The following is a 13,376-nucleotide window of genomic DNA, read 5'->3' as shown; positions in this document are numbered from 1 at the left end:
TATCGTCCATGGGGTTACAAAGGGTCAGACACGACTGAAGCGACTTAGCACACACTCACAACACATTTGATCATTTATATTGGAAGGAGACCACCCAGGAAAACTCAGGTATTGTGGACTCAAATGTTATTTCCCAACTCTTTCTATTCCCAGTATTAGCTTCCCTTTAGAATGCTTATTTAAAACTGCAAGAAGCCAAGAGTTACCAAATTTCATACCCAAGCCTAACTGTACCTTAATAGAATATTCTGTTGTTACTACTGTTGCTGCAAATAAGTTAATAGATGTAGGAGCTGATGTACAAAAACATACTTCTCTTTCATGGTGAGATTTTTCTTTACTAAATCCCTTATTGTTCAAAAATTGTTTTCTACATTGTTTAACCCATTACTTGTTTCTTGGATCAATTATTTCTATTGACTATCTGGAATTGTTATTCAACATAGATTTAAGAAGACTGCTTTTGTTATTTTGCCTCATTCCTATGCTCTTCAGCCTAAACATTTCTGAGGCCAAGTTAGGGAAATTAAAATGGAGGAAGTCTTGTTCAAGTTTCAGAAGCTGGAGAGCAGGCCTCTGATCTTGCTTCTAAGCCGCCTGGACACTGCTTGATTCTGTGCAAAAATGTTAAAACCAGAGCTGCATTTTTGTGTGCAGACTGATGATGATATCTGTTTGCAGTCTGGAAGTATAAGTGGGAGCCCCTGAAACTACAATTTGAAGTCTCACCCAAGGAGTGGATACACTGCCCTGAACTCTCCCAAGTGGGACTCCAGATTGCTGTTACTCAGGACTTCACAGTGCTATTTTGAAGTCTGGAGATCCGTCAGCCTGATTTGAAAATGTATGTGCTATTACTTTTCTCTATGGTTTCCATTTCTCTCTTCTTTTAATGATTATATATTGAAATTAAGTCAGTTAATCCTCTATTAAATATTGAAGTTGTAAAAATGAATAAATAAAAGTATGGAAGTATTTCAGATCTTCATATACATTGCCAAATTGCTCCCCTGAAGGGCTTTACCTATTTACAACCAGTAGTGTAAGGGCATGACTCTTGGCTCATGATCTAGCCTGGAAGTTATCATAGTATTTCCCCCAGCCCAGATATGGTGTATGGCTTGTTTAAATCTGAATATAATTAATAATTAAAATTATTAATTAAAATGAAACATTTTATTATCCATTCACACAATTTTCTTTTGAGTAGCTCTTCATGTCCTTTGCCCATTGTTTATACTTTTTATTTATAAGAATTCGTATAGTTTTATATTTTAAATACAAAATAATTGCATTAAATTTATATGCACATAATTTAAAATATATTTTATTGTTGAGAATTCTTAATATTAAGAATCCTAACCTGTTGTCTGCTACAATTTATTTTAATTTTTATGTTTGTTCTTTATTGCTTGATTTTTTTATAGTGTTTTGGACCAAAAAAGAATTTGCATTTTAACATAGACTAATCTAGGAATCTTTTACTTTATGGTAAACCTTCTTCTCCATCAGGAAATCAAATAGATATGTATTTATATTTTTCTCTAAGCTATTTTTTCATTTTACACTTTAACCCAGAATATTTGGAATATATTTTGTCATACAAAAGAAAAAAGAGCTCTAAGAGAAGACTCTTGAGAGACCTGTGAACAAATATGGCTTCTATAACTAAAGCAAGCCACATCTGAGCACCAGAGAATTGATGCTAGAGAAGATTCTTGAGAGTTTCTTGGACAGCTAGGAGATCAAGCCAGTCAATCCTAAGGAATCAATCCTGAATATTCTTTGGAAGGATTGATGCTGAAGCTCCAATACTCTGACCACCTGATATGAAGAGCCTATTCATTGGAAAAGACCCCACTCGTTGGGAAAGACCCCAATCCTGAGAAAGACTGAGGGTAAGAGAAGAAGGGGGTGAAAGAGGATGAGTGATTGGATGGCATCACTGACTCAGTGGACTTGAGCTTGAGCAAACTCTGGGAGATAGTGAAGGACAGGGAAGCCTGGAGTGCTGCAGTCCCTGGGGTTACAAATAGTTGGAGACGACTTAGTGACTGAACACCAATTTTTCTTTTACGTCTTTGGGTTAAACTTCTAAAATAGTCCTAAGGATAGTCTTTAAAGCGCCCTTAGAAAGGACACTTTTTGTTCTGTGCCCTAAATAATTTGTTTTCTCCATCAACAATTTTTCTATTTGCTCACCTTTCATACCTTTGGTTTTCCTCATGCTATAACAGTTGCACCCTCACACTCAAGATGAACTATGTTAATTGCCATAGCTGGCATGTTAATTATCATGATTTTTTGATTATCATGATTTTGATTACATTTTTTGATTATCATGATTTATCATAATTATAGCCAAGGAATGATTTTCTTAGCTAGCGTCTAGATAGGTCTGTTTCTCTAAAAGCTTTCTCTTGCAATTCCTTTTTTTTCTTTTCTTTTTTTTAGAAATTTGATCCTGCTTTTTTGATGCCTGCACTTTATTTATTTACCATGCCCCACGAGGTATGGAATCTTAGTTCCCTGACCAGGGAAGCACAGAGTCTTAACCACTAGACCACGAGGGAAATCCTCCTCCCCCTAATTCTTGATGGTTGGAGACACAAACACATGGTTTTGTTGACTTTAGTTCTGTTTCTTAAGCCCTAGTGCCTAGAACAGTGCCTGGAACATACTTAGGACCTAAAAACTAAAAAACCATCATCGTTGAAGGAATTTCTCTGTTGTAGTTGACAAGATTGTTTATGGAATCTAAAGAAAGCTTCTAATGAAACATAGGCACTAACCTAACCTTTCAAGCTGATTTTTTTTTTTTTTGCTTGTTTTTATGATAGCAACTTCTGAAAATTAAATCAAAAATAGAAAGAATAATCTGATAATTAGTGCACTCTGCATTCAGAAAATAAGAACCCTGACTCCATTTGTATTAGTGAGATTCTGATTGTCATGACAATCACACTAAATCTTAGTTTCTCTAAATAGAGAGGCCATAAATCTTATCAAATGCTTGTTTCCCAAGGCTTTTGGGGAATTTAAGTAAATATTTTAAGAGCTATTTTAATCACTTTAGAAACAATATGTTTTACAAATACTCATCACCAGCCTTTATTCATAATTTCACCATAATTGTACTTATAACTCCTGATGATACCATAGCACATATCAGAGGATGACTTTCTGGATTGTCATATGTGGATAAAAACTTGATTGAATCAAATTCTCTGGCATTTATTTCTTATTCTTAACACTTGATTGATGTTCTTTCTTCTAGCAAATAGCCTTCTATTTGCTACTAGAGAGATCTGATACTTGTTTGATTTATTTTGTTGCTCTCAAAGTTAGCTTGTCCTATCTTTTTATTATTATGGATGCTCACTAACTCTGTTTTATTTTGTTTTTATTTATCTTCATAATTCAAAACCTCATTATAATGATATGACAGATTTTTTTTTAATTAACATTTCCTGAAGTCTGTTTTGTGCTTTTCACCCTACACACTGATATTTCTTTTAGCTTAGAAAGTTTTCTTATAATTAGTCTGGTTTCCTCTCCAGGGACAACTTTAATTCTTAGCTAGGATTTTCACTTTATGAACCACATATCTTTCTTCTCTCAGTGTTCATATCATGGTGTTTTGTTTTTTTTTTTCTCTCTGGAAGAGATACTGCAGGGTATCACACTCATAAGTGTTAAAGTTTATTCACTATTAATCTTATTTTGTATAGTCTCTAGCACATACTTTAATTCTGTTATTGCAATTTTCATTTCTTTACAAGACTTTTTTATCTCTCTTAGTTATTTTTTCATCCTTTCTTTCTAAGTTATTCTATTGTCTTTTATCACATAGCACTCTCTTTTCAGGCTACTTTTTCTTAGGCTGCTTTATAATGCCACATTTCAAATATGTTCTCCAATTAGTAAATAGTTTTAGGAAGAATACTTTTTCCTTGAATGTTATTCATGGACACTTTTCTTTTTCAACTGTATAGTTCTTACTTTGGTGTTTTCTTTTTCCTTTTCCTCTTGCATTGCAAAGAAAACTATCACATTTTATGTTTGCAATTGGACAGGATATGTGAATTCTTCAGCTCTATTCTCTGACTTCTGTGATGTGGTTAAGTACCCTGGAAGGAGAGTTAATAGTGATTCCTAGAATCTGGCATGAATTCTTATTCTTTAAAAAAATTTATTTTGTATTGGGATATAACCAATTATCAATGCTATGATAGTTTCAGGTGAACAGCAGAGGGACTCAGCCATACATATGCATGTATCCACTCTCCCCCAAACTCCCCTCCCATCCAGGCTACCACATAACACTGAGCAGAGTTCCATGTGCTTTAATGTAGGTCCTTGTTGGTTATTCATTTTAAATATAACAGTGTGTACACAACCATCCCAAACTCCCTAACCATCCCTTTCCCCTATCCTTCCCCCCAGCAACTGTAAGTTTATTCTCTAAGTTTGTGAGTCTCTTTCAGTTTTATATAAGTTCATTTGTATCATTTATTTTTAGATTCCACATATAAGGTATATACGATATTTCTCCTTTTCTGTCTGACTGACTCAGTATGACTCTTCTTAGAACTGATTCTATGATATTCTGTACCAATAGGATATGTGAAAACCTACAATTCCCAAGACGCCTTTATAGAGGTACTTCCACTTCTAACCAGGAGAGATTTACCAGTTCAGTTCAGTCACTCAGTCACGTCTGACTCTTTGCAACCCCATGGACTGCAGCACTCCAGGCTTCCCTGTCCTTCAGTATCTCCCAGAGCTTGCTCAAACTCATATCCATTGAGTCAGTGATGCCATCCAACTATCTCATCTTCTGTCATCCCCTTCTCCTCCCACCTTCAATCTTTCCCAGTATCTGGGTCTTTTCTAATGAGTCAGTTCTTTGCATCAGGTGGCCAAAATATTGGAGCTTTGCTATCATTCCTTCCAATGAATATTCAGGACTGATTTCCTTTAGGGATTTCTTTAAGATACACTTGAAAGAATAATGCCACTCCTGCTCCCACAGTGTAGAGTCTTCAGGTATGATGACACAGATCAGTAATCTAAGCAACAGATTTTAAAAATGTGACCTCCTGAGCTCCTTGCTCTTCAAGATCATGGAGTAGAAAAATGTGCACTCATCTTCTCCTGAGAGAACTCCAAAATTGCAACTAACCATTGAACAGCCATCGACAGGAGAAGGTTAGTTCTCACCCCAAAAGTACCCCATGTCAAGGGCAAAGAAGAAGCCCCAGTAAGAGTGGTAGGAGAGGCAAAATCATGTTTAGAATCAAACCCCAGAGATGCTAGGAGAGCTCAAACAAAACCTTGTGTGCACCAAGACCCAGGTACCCCATAAGAGACTGATCCACATCTGCTTTTGAGTGTGTGAGTGTCTCCTGCAGAGGCATGGATCAGCAGTGGCTTGCTATGTGGCATGGTCCATTAGCCTCCTCTTTGGAAGAGGTCGCAATTAGCCCCACCATAGAGCCACCAAGCAGATGACCCACAAACTGGAGAACAATTATACCAAAGAATTTCTTGCACTGTTACAAAAGTTCTAGGGCCCACATCAGATTTCCCAACCTGGGAATTCAGCAAAGGGACTGAGAACGCCCAGGGAATTTGACTTTGAAGACCAATGGGATTTGGTTATAGAATTTCCAGACTGGGGAAACAAACTCTTGGAGGGCACAAATAAAACCTTGTGAGCACCAGGACCCAGGAGAAAAGAACAATGACTCCATAAGAGACTGAACCAGACTTGCTTGTAAGTGTCCAGGAGTCCCTGGTGGAGGTGTGGGTCGACAGTAGCCTGCTGTGGGGTCAGGGGCACTGAATACAATAGTCCTGGGAGTTGCCTGGTAAAAGTCCTTTTGAAGGAGGTCACCATAACTGGAATGTGTGAATTTAATTCAGATGACCATTATATCTACTACTGCGGGCAGGAATCCCTCAGAAGAAATAGAGTGGCCATCATGGTCAACAAAAGAGTCCAAAAGGCAGTACTTTGATGCAATTTCAAAAATGACAGAATGATCTCTGTTCGTTTCCAAGGCAAACCATGCAATATCACAGTAATCCAAGTTTATGCCCCAACCAGTAATACTGAAGAAGCTGAAGTTGAATGGTTCTATGAAGACCTACAAGACCTTTTAGAACTAACACCCGAAAAAGATGTCCTTTTCATTATAGGGGACTGGAATGCAAAAGTAGGAAGTCAAGAAACACCTGGAGTAACAGGCAAATTTGGCCTTGGAATATGGAATGAAGCAGGGCAAAGACTAAGAGAGTTTTGCCAAGAAAATGCACTGGTCATAGCAAACACCCTCTTCCAACAACACAAGAGAAGACTCTACACATGGACATCACCAGATGGTCAACACCAAAATCAGATTGATTATATTCTTTGCAGCCAAAGATGGAGAAGCTCTATACAGTCAGCAAAAACAAGACCTGGAGCTGACTGTGGCTGAGACCATGAACTCCTTATTGCCAAGTTCAGACTTAAATTGAAGAAAGTAGAGAAAACCACTAGACCATTCAGGTATGACCTAAATCAAATCCCTTATGATTATACAGTGCAAGTGAGAAATAGATTTAAGGGCCTAGATCTGATAGATAGAGTGCCTAATGAACTATGGAATGAGGTTCGTGACATTGTACAGGAGACAGGGATCAAGACCATCCCCATGGAAAAGAAATGCAAAAAAGCACAATGGCTGTCTGAGGAGGCCTTACAAATAGCTGTGAAAAGAAGAGAAGCAAAAAGCAAAGGAGAAAAGGAAAGATATAAACATCTGAATGCAGAGTTCCAAAGAATAGCAAGAAGAGATAAGAAAGCCTTCTTCAGTGATCAATGCAAAGAAATAGAGGAAAACAACAGAATGGGAAAGACAAGAGATCTCTTCAAGAAAATTAGAGATACCAAGGGAACATTTCATGCAAAGATGGGCTCGATAAAGGACAGAAATGGTATGGACCTAACAGAAGCAGAAGATATTAAGAAGAGGTGGCAAGAATACACAGAAAAACTGTACAAAAAAGATCTTCATGATCCAGATAATCATGATGGTGTGATCACTGACCTAGAACCAGACATCCTGGAATGTAAAGTCAAGTGGGCCTTAGAAAGCATCACTATGAACAAAGCTAGTGGAGGTGATGGAATTCCAGTTGAGCCATTCCAAATCCTGAAAGATGATGCTGTGAAAGTGCTGCACTCAATATGCCAGCAAATTTGGAAAATTCAGCAGTGGCCACAGGACTGGAAAAAGTCAGTTTTCATTCCAATCCCTAAGAAAGGCAATGCCAAAGAATGCTCAAACTACCACACAATTGCACTCATCTCACACACTAGTAAAGTGATGCTCAAAATTCTCCAAGCCAGGCTTCAGCAATACGTGAACCCTGAACTTCCATATGTTCAAGCTGGTTTTAGAAAAGGCAGAGGAACCAGATATCAAATTGCCAACATCCAATGGATCATGGAAAAAGCAAGAGAGTTCCAGAAAAGCATCTATTTCTGCTTTATTGACTATGCCAAAGCCTTTGACTGTGTGGATCACAATAAACTGTGGAAAACTCTGAAAGAGATGGGAATACCAGACCACCTAATCTGCCTCTTGAGAAATTTGTATGCAGGTCAGAAAGCAACAGTTAGAACTGGACATGGAACAACAGACTGGTTCCAAATAGGAAAAGGAGTTCGTCAAGGCTGTATATTGTCACCCTGTTTATTTAACTTCTATGCAGAGTACATCATGAGAAACGCTTGACTGGAAGAAACACAAACTGGAATCAAGATTGCCGGGAGAAATATCAATAACCTCAGATATGCAGATGACACCACCCTTATGGCAGAAAGTGAAGAGGAACTCAAAAGCCTCCTGATGAAAGTGAAAGTGGAGAGTGAAAAAATTGGCTTAAAGCTCAACATTCAGAGAACAAAGATCATGGCATCTGGTCCCATCACTTCATGGCAAATAGATGGGGAAACAGTGGAAACAGTGTCAGACTTTATTTTGGGGGGCTCCAAAATCACTGCAGATGGTGACTGCAGCCATGAAATTAAAAGACGCTTACTCCTTGGAAGGAAAGTTATGACCAACCTAGATAGCATATTCAAAAGCAGAGACATTACTTTGCCAACAAAGGTCCATCTAGTCAAGGCTATGGTTTTTCCTGTGGTCATGTATGGATGTGAGAGTTGGAGTGTGAAGAAGGCTGAGCGCCGAAGAATTGATGCTTTTGAACTGTGGTGTTGGAGAAGACTCTTGAGAGTCCCTTGGACTGCAAGGAGATCCAACCAGTCCATTCTAAAGGAGATCAGCCCTGGGATTTCTTTGGAAGGACTGATGCTAAAGCTGAAACTCCAGTACTTTGGCCACCTCATGCGAAGAGTTGACTCATTGGAAAAGACTCTGATGCTGCGAGGGATTGGGGGCAGGAGGAGAAGGGGACGACAGAGGATGAGATGGCTGGATGGCATCACTGACTCAATGGACACGAGTCTCAGTGAACTCTGGGAGTTGGTGATGGACAGGGAGGCCTGGCATGCTGCGATTCATGGGGTCGCAAAGAGTCAGACACGACTGAGCGACTGATCTGATCTGATCTGACCATAACTGCCATTACCCCTACCATGATTTGGCCTCAGGGAAAACCACAGGGACCGAACACAGCCCCACCCATCAACAGAAAATTAGATTGAAGATTTAGTGAGCATGGCTCTGCCCATCAGAACAAGACTCAGCCAGTCCTTCCCATCAGGAAGCTTCTGAAAGCCTCTTATCCTTATCCATCAGAGGGCAGACAGAATGAAAACCATAATTACAGAAACTAACTAAACTGATCACATGGATCACACAGCCTTGTCTAACTCGATGAAACTATGAGCCACGCCATGTAGGGCCACCCAAGATGGATGGGTCATGGTGGAGAGTTCTGACAAAACATGGTCCACTGGAGAAGGGAATGGAAAACCACTTCAGTATCCGTGCCTTGAGAACCCCATGATCAGTAAGAAAAGGCAAAAAGATATGTCACTGAAAGATGAACTCCCCAGGTCGGTAGGTGCCCAATATGCTACTGGAGAAGAGTGGAGAAAAAAACTTCAGAAAAAATGAAGAGGAGAGGCTGAACTTTACCAAGGGAGTCACTGTTTTCAGGATTCACTGTGTCAATATCTGTCCCCTTGTTTTCTAGAAGTGACAGTCCCAAGATTGATGCAGACAGGTGAAAGGGACAGAAAAGGAGAGGAACGAAGGGAAGAAAGCAATATTCTAGCCCCACTGGAAAATGAAAATGAGGGTGCTCAGTTGACTAGCCAGGAGCCAAACATTGGAGAGGAATAAATGTTTTCCTTTTTTCTGTATATTGCTTTATTTCATGGGTCAGTGCACAGGTTGGCCAATCAAGCCTCAGCGAAATCAGAGTTAATGAAACTCTCCCCCAGATTCTTGGTTTGGTTGTCTTTCAGTATCGAAGGTAACCAAAAAGTGAACCAGGAGCATGTTTTTTCCTGTGAAACAATGAATCAATTCAACTGTGTTTTTATTTTCCATCCGTGAAGAGGTTCTAAAGTAAAGCGGATTCCCTGTATTCATGCCATTTTCTGTTAACTGGCCTGTTTCTGTTCACAATGACTCAGGAGATTGTCACAACTCAGTGGCTAGTCCCAATCACAATTTTCTCTATCAAATACCTGAGAGGAAATATTTGTCAGATTAGTAATGTTTTAAAACATGGCAACAAGTTAAATGACACGTACAATTCTAAGTATCCTAATTATTAGCATTGCCATTAATGATCACAATAGTAACTGATGTTTCTGTGTTCATAGCCAGCCTGAGACATGGTTTTCTGAGCAGGAGGCATCTCAGAGTTTGTCAGCTTGCCATGGAGCCTCAGATTCAGCCAGCAGGGTCTTCATGAGTCATGAGTTCCACTGCAGCCAAGGCTGCCCAAAATGCAACTCTTCTCCAGACATTTTCACAGGAACTGGGGGTGCCTCAGCATTTGGAAAGCTACCGCGTACCCTGTCCACACTCAATAAATGCTGCTTAATAATGACAATGGGGGTGTGTGTTCCATCTCCCTTTTCTCCTGAACGCCTCTATTTAGGAAGCCACAGATGTTTCCCCAAGTAATTTATTCCATGGCTTGACTGGCTGCACAGTCAAAGGAAATTTTTCCAACCGTATCCTTGAATGTTTCCATTTTCTTTGTGAGTCTCTTGTCTTGTACATGTACCCGCACCGTGATGGTGGTTAAGCAGTCATGCTGGGAGGACCCTGCTTCAAATGACTTGTTTCCAGGTAACCAAGTCCAAGAACATGTTCCTGGATCCTAGGTATAAGTTGAGTTTGGTTTGCATCCATTCATTATGGAAAAAAAAAATTGTTTTCCACTTACTATTTTTTTTTCCTAAATTTTGGGAATTATGCTAAGACGTAAGACTGCGAATCCAGAGGGTTGGATCCAGAGACTTTCCGACTCTGTGGTTGCACAGTGGCTGAGTTTGCTGCTAGTAACAAAGAAGTCCACAAGAGAATGAGCTGGCTTTCCAAAGTCACCCTTCTGCCGAGAGAAGGCTCTTCAAAGATGCCCAGTATAGTGGCACATGTTCGTGCACATGAGCCCATGTAGAGGGATTTGAGTGCGTGTGCACTTAGGTGTGAGTAAATGCAACATATAAGCAAAGCACGTTTTAGTAGTGAAGTCGGTCAGTTGTGTCCCACTCTTTGTGACCCCATGGACTGTAGCCCACCAGTCTCCTTGGTCCATGGGATTTTCCAGGCATGAAATACTGGAGTGGGTTGTCATTTCCTTCTCCAGGGGATCTTCCCAACCCAGGGATTGAACCCAGGTCTCCTGCATTGTAGGCAGATGCTTTAATGCAACATATAAGCAAAGCACGTTTTAGGTGGACATTAAAGTCAATCAATTAGGATCTATTATCCAGCAGTTTCTATGCTTTCTTTGCCAGCATGAGTTCTTCCTCTTACAGCATAATAGGATCAGCCTTGTGGGATGTCTGAATTCCAAAATGATTTACCTTGGACATGACCTGGAAAGCCTTCCCTTTCCAAGGTAACTCTCCTAGTGGCAGGTAATATAGGCTAAAAGAAATTCACTCTTACATTTTAGGAATTTTTTAAGTAACTCCTCAACAGGAAAACATCCTTGATATTAAAATTAATTAAATTCCTACTGATATCCATTAACTGGGCTTCCCAGCTGGCTCAGTGGTAAAGGACCCACCTGCCAATACAGTAGATGTAAGAGACTCCAGTTCAATCCCTGGGTAGGGAAGATCCCATGGAGGAGAGCACAGTAATCCACTCCAGTTTTCTTGCTTGGAGAATCCCATAGACAGAAGAGCCTGGCAAGCTACAGTCCATAGGGTTGCAAAGAGTGAAGTTACTGAAGTGACTTAGCATGCACACACATCCATTAACTAGTGAGGTGGATGTGGGAACAGAGACTCAAAGAAAGCAGGTAAGCTCCTCTGCTTATGGTTGAGATGAGTGCCCTGAACAGGTTACTGTGTGTTCACGGAAGCAGTGCTTTTCTAGACAGAGAGACCAGAACTTTCTTTAAAAAGTTAGCTGAAGCCTGAAAACTAACACATAAGTAAAATTTTCCCTGTAATAAAATCTTTTTTTTTCATTTATGAAAGACTATTTAATCCAACTCATAATCAAAGAAAGAGAAAATTCAATAAAATGAGAAAGTTATCTAATAAAATTTGTCAATTTTTATTTTATTTTTTATTGATGTATAGTCTATCTACAGTAATATGATATAAATCATAGGTCTACAATCTAGTAATTCATGATTTTAAAAGTTATGGTCCATTTACAGTTATTCTAAAACACTGGCTATGTTCCTTGTGCTGCATGATACATCCTTGAAAATCTTGAGATTGCAGTAATAAATAAAAAATGGTGCATTGAATGTGGTTAAGGCTTAGAATTTTTCCAAATCATGGGCAACATGGAGGACCTAGTGTGAGTTTTACACCAATCCTTCCCCTGTCACCACCACTCTGAGGAAGTGAGTGGGTCCTACTGTTGTCCTCATTTCATGAATGAGTAAACTAGGCTTTGGGAGGCTTCAGTGAATTACTTCTGGTAATACAGCTCTTAAGTAAAATATCAGGAAGTAGTAAACAAGCAACCTAAATGCCCACTGACGGTTATTGTTGTTCAGTTACTCAGTCATGTCCGACTCTTTGTGACCTCATGGATGCAGCACCCTGTCCTTCCCTGTTTCCCAGAGTTTGTTGAAACTGATGTCCATTGAGTCAATAATGGCATCCAACCATCTCATCCTCTGCTGCTGCTTTCTCCTCATGCCCTCAATCTTTCCCAGCATCAGGGTCTTTTCCAGTGAGTTGGATCTTTGCATCAGGTGACCAAAGGATTGGAGCTTCAGCTTCAGCATTGGTCATTCCAATGAATATTCAGGGTTGATTTCCTTTAGGATTGACTGGCTTGATTTCCTTGTAGTCAAAGTGAACCTCAAGAGTCCTCTCCAGCACCACACTGCGAAAGTATCAATTCTTTGGCACTCAGCTTTCTTTGTGGTACAACTCTCACATTCGTACATCACTACTGGAAAAATCATAGCTTTGACTATAGGGACCTTTGTCACCAAAGAAATGTGTCTACTTTTTAATACACTGTCTAGATTTCTCATAGCTTTTCTTCCAAGGAGAAAGTGTCTGTTAATTTCATGGCTGCAGTCATCATCTGCAGTGACTTTGGAGCCCAAGAAAATAAAATCTGTCATTGTTTCCATTTTTCCCCATCTATTTGCCATGAAGTGATGGAACCGGATGCCATGGTCTTAGTTTTTTTTACGTTAAATTTTAAGCCAGCTTCTTCACTTTCCTATTTCACCTTCATCAAGAGGCTCTTTAGTTCCTCTTCATTTTCTGCCATTACTGTGGTATCATCTGCATATCTGAGGTTATTGATATTTCTCCCAGCAATATCTTAATTCCAGCTTGCAATTCATCCAGCCTGGCATTTCCAATGATGTACTCTGTACATAAGTTAAATAAACAGGGTGAAAATATACAGGTTTGACTTACTCCTTTGAAATGGATAAAGATGATGTGGTACATATATATATATATATATGTGGTGGAATATTACTCAGCCATTAAAAAGAATGAAATAGTGCCATTTGCAGCAATCTGGATGGATCTAGAGATTGTCACACTGAGTGAAGTAAGTCAGATAGAGAAAAACAAATACCATATGATATCACTTATATGTGGAATCTAAAAAAAATGATACAAATGAAACACTCTAAATTTTTAAAAAATTAAAATGTAGTCTTATTTTCATCACTGC

The sequence above is a fragment of the Bos taurus genome, chromosome 4 (assembly GCF_002263795.3).
Source record: "Bos taurus isolate L1 Dominette 01449 registration number 42190680 breed Hereford chromosome 4, ARS-UCD2.0, whole genome shotgun sequence".
NCBI lineage: Eukaryota > Metazoa > Chordata > Mammalia > Artiodactyla > Bovidae > Bos > Bos taurus.
The sequence above is the reverse complement of the archived record's forward strand: the minus strand, read 5'-3'. Positions refer to the sequence as shown.